At 40.9% G+C, this 4579-nt stretch overlaps 1 long non-coding RNA gene across 1 annotated transcript in view; it reads right to left on the bottom strand.

Moving 5' to 3' along the window:
• LOC102300320 overlaps positions 1–4508 on the bottom strand; it is a 9627-nt gene extending 5119 nt beyond the window's left edge. The window contains exons 1-2 of the long non-coding RNA XR_317996.3: positions 3233–4508; positions 635–739 (exon numbers count right to left, since the gene is read on the bottom strand). This is a non-coding gene — a long non-coding RNA (uncharacterized LOC102300320). The remainder of the gene's footprint in view (positions 1–634; positions 740–3232) is intronic.
• Positions 4509–4579: the final 71 nt, after the last annotated feature.

Raw genomic sequence — 4579 nt, forward strand, 5'->3', positions numbered from 1 at the left:
TTTTTTTGCTAGTTCTTCAAATGTTCAATAAAAACATGTATGCTAATTCATAACGAAGAAAGCTTTGTAATGAAGACTGTCATTTCAAAAACACTGCCCGCCCCCACCCCGTGGTCCGCAGCGCTGTTGAAAAGGCTGTGGAAGTCCCTGTATTAAACACGTAGACCTCTGACACAAAAATCACCAAACTCGGACGACCACAGACTGTTTTCCTTCGTGGTGATGAAGGAAAACGCTGGGTTGGCATGTAAAAGGGCATTTATTCCCTTCAAAGACCTGCAGTTCAAAAAAAGCGCCCCTCGACAGCCAAACCCATTTGTTCTCTGATTGGATTGTTACATTTGTGATTGACATGACATTGACCAATCAGATGAAGGGAAGAAAAATAGGGTCAAAAATCCGTACTTTTTCTAAGTCCATACACAAATCTTTTTTACGCACACACAAATCTTTTTTGCACACACAAATCTTTTTTACACATACAAATCTTTTTTACGCACACACAAATCTTTTTTACACATACAAATCTTTTTTACAAGTACAAAATATTTATGACCACATTTTGAGCCCATATGTGTGAGAAAGAATTTTTTCACAAACACCGAGTCAGGAACAACATTTAGACACACATTACCTTTCTGCAGTAGCAGGACCTTGTCCTCTGTCAAAATTTATAAGGTCTTGTAATGACTTGGTGCGCTTTAAGGACGCAGTCCTATTTTCAGTTACAGGACACATCCTGACAGAAAGAAAAACAAAAACACACTTTCATTAATGTTTTTGGAAAAAAAAAATCATTTTAAAATGTAAATATTTTAATAAAACTGAAGGAATAAGGGGGGGAAACCCATATAAAGAAGTCATTCACACGATGGACCACATTACATCAGAAATAACAAATGATCCACAACTGAAACTATCCTCTGTAGAAAAAATGAGTATAACCTCTGAACACTGTCAGGTTTACCATTATTTTATTCAGTTACAGCATCTTTTTGACCTTTGTCAGGCACAGAGAAACTTTGTAATGGTAAAAAATAATGATAAATGTGCATAGGTTATACTCTTATTTTGAAAAAGGTTTTATTTCCCTCTATGCACCTGTAGATGATTCAGGTGTGGAGAGTTTTCATATATTTGAAATTTAGATTTATCCTCTACAACAGTGGTTCTCAAACTTTTCACAATGAGTACCACCTCATAAACTGTCTCTTGAAGTACCACCCTTATGACTGACATTAAAGTACAGTAGTACACCACATATAGTTTACACAGACAATTTTATTTCTTATATGAATGTTATTTATTTTAACTGTCATAAATAGGATGTGATAATAATAGCAACTGTACTGCATTAAAACATTCGCAGCAGGTGGGATATACAGTCTTTAAGAGATGACATTTGCATTTGTCCCTAACCTTCGGGAACCCTCACGTTAACTTTTATCAAGTGGAAAAAAGTTAGCGTTCATCCTCCAGCTTCACTGTTTATATTATGCAAACCATAGCTGTATAGCTAGCCACTTTATTATATACCAGCTAGCCCAACTTCAGTAACCACACAAACACCACTGCTGTTTAGTCTTCTGTCTTCATTTATGTCAGAAGTGATAGCAGAGGTGTAGGTTTTACCTTTTGCTGTGGCGGGTAAGTGCTGGATTTTTGACTTCACGACCCTCCTTCGTGGTTCATGCACGTCAAAAATCAGTTTGCTCTTCATGGCGTTTCAGCCCACAACACAAAATACCATCATGTGGGCCTTGCATGGGATCCCCCCACCCAAGGGAAATACACCGTTCTCAAGGCGCTGCTGCTCGGCACTACTCCCTCTCTGACGCAGAGTGGGCCGAGAAACCCCTCTCTCTCTCTGGCCTGGGTGATGGTACCGCTCTCAAGCTCATGGAGAGCACGCTGTTCTTGCTAGTAACGGATGACGGCGGATTCCTCTTCACGCACGTCTTCCTCCGACAGTTGCCGGCACCAGTGCGAGCTGGCCCCCACTGATTCTCCCGGGGGCCTCCAACTCATCGATTGTGGGTGGGATTGCGGCACCATGGAAAAGGCTGTGTTTTTACCATCAGCGTGACAGGGCCGTGCCACCTTTGCTGTTTTAAGGCCCAGGGAAACGAGCCCACCAGCGCTCTGTAGCGGCTGCAACCGCTGGCGATAAGGAAAGGCTGCTCTTCATAGAGGGCTCACGCTGGGGGAGACGTTTTCTGGTTGACTCTGGCTCCCAGAAAAGCCTTGAGAACTCTCACGCCATCTTTTCATACCTCTACAATGGTATGTTATTTAATCTTTAAAAAAATGGAGATTTCCCACATACCACCAGAGAGAACCCAAGTACCACTAGTGGTATGCATACCACTACAGTTTGAGAAAGACTGGTCTAAGGAGCTTGGAAAGAAAAGCATCTGGACTTCTTTCAGTTGCTTGAAGACATTTCACCTCTCCTCCGAGAAGCTTCTTCAGTTCTAAGGTCAAATGGTGGAGAGTCCCAGAGTTAAGTCCTAGGGAAGTGTCCACCAAGAGGGACATGGATGGACCCCCTGTTGATCCTCTACCTAATCAAACAAGCCAGGGTGTAAAAACGGGTGTAGGTAACAATCAGCCAAGGTTTTGGGTGAACCCGCTGTGAAACCTAGCCCCACCCTATCATGTGATTTCCTGAGGTCAAATGGCCCAGGATGTGAGTGGGTGTTAAGGCTTCTGGGAAAAGATCTCAAAACTGGATTATAGATGGCAGACGGTTGGTGTCGTAAACCACCACCTCCGTTCAAAGATGGTTGTTCACAGTGGACATAGATGGCTTCTTCCCCTCATCTTTCAAACCATCTGTCTTCTCTGTATAAAATGTGAACATTATTGCTTGCCTTCAACAACTTGAAAAGGACAAAATCATTGACCACCCTACATATCATCATCTATACCCAGGGGATGCTATACCTTGTATTTACGAACTTCCAAATATCTACAAAGAAGGGGTCCCACTCAGGCTCATTGTTAGCAGCTTAAACTGATATCTCTGTAACCCTTTCAGACTGGGTTATGAGACATTTGAGATTACTTCAATCTGTCAGAAAGATTTATTTTAAGTGATTTCTTCATTCAGGAGGTCTGAGATTAGGCCTGAGTGTGGCTAGAGAAATTGAACTCAACTTTCCAACAAATGTGGTTAATCATAGTTTATTCATGATTAAACAACTTTTTCACACAGGTTTGGATGGCTTACCTGGCTCCTGGGTAAAAGTTTCCATGGTCCAAAAGAAGAGCATGCCCCTGAGATTTGGGATGATGGAGTTTCTAACAGGAAGAACAGCCTGACAACATCTGGAAAAACACAAAGAAAACCAATGATTTTAGATCAGGATTACTAACACCTGATGAAGCTGACCGTTTCTGTCTCACCTAATACAGTCAGGTTCTGAGCATCACGTAACCCACAAAGCAACAAAGCTATGATTCATTGATCTGAGTGATGCAAAGCTTTTTTTTTTTCTTTTTTTTTGTTATTCATTCTGGGAACAGAAACCTTTGTCCAGAAGGAAGAGGGAAGGAGGAACAAACTGCAAAAGTATGTTGAGTCATCAAGAAACATTGAAGCAGTTAACTGCTGTATGTGTCTGCTGTAATGTGGTGATGGTTCAGCACTGATAAACCAATCAGCTGTTAGATCGCTTCATTTCCTGACAAATGTCCAAGACACCAAGGAAAATCATAGAAGAGATTCAACATAAGCTCGATAATATGAAACCAACATGATGTTATCAATGTGGAAACGAGAAAGATGTCTCAAACATGAAAGGCACTGGTTCCCTTTGAAGCACACAACTTTGGCTTTGAATCAAAAACTGTTGCCACATATTTAAACTCTGAGCACATTCTGACTTAAATGGATATGACCTGATGAGTACATGTTCTAAACTCAATGCTCATTTCTTTTGTATTAGATATGTTTTAGCCGGTCCTGTCTGGCTCTGCAATCTGAATTATGATCTGAATGCACCGTTGTGCCAAACAGATTTGCTTTTCCAAGACAAGCTCTAGAAAGTCTGTACAGACTCCTCTTGTTTGTATGGTTTTTAATATAATGTATTAATTTCTATTATTACTCACAGTATATATGTAATATAACAATGTCAAAGCTGACAGACAGAAAAGAGAAACAAAGACAATAGAGAATATAAAAAAGGATAGACCACAAATAGAAAAGCACAACTGCACCTGTAACTCAAATTATTTTTAATTTTCAAATCTGCAGCACAGTTACAGTTAGGGCTGCCACAAACGATTATTTTGATAGTCGACTAGTCACCGATTATTTTTGCGATTAGTCGACTAATCAGATCATGCATCCATTGGACGTAAAACGTACAGCTTATTGCACCAGAACGCATCTGACTCAAGAATTTGTGGACTGGTGCCAGCAGAACTACCTCCAGATCAACGCCAGTAAAACCAAGGAACTGGTGGTAGACTTTCGCAGGCACAAGCATTCTCCACTGCAACCACTGAACATCCAAGGTATGGACATTGAGGCTGTGGACAGCTACAGGTACCTTGGTGTTCATCTGAACAA

The sequence above is a fragment of the Haplochromis burtoni genome, unplaced genomic scaffold (genome assembly GCF_018398535.1).
Source record: "Haplochromis burtoni strain Fernald_Lab_line unplaced genomic scaffold, NCSU_Asbu1 Contig_2038, whole genome shotgun sequence".
NCBI classification, from domain to species: Eukaryota; Metazoa; Chordata; class Actinopteri; order Cichliformes; family Cichlidae; genus Haplochromis; species Haplochromis burtoni.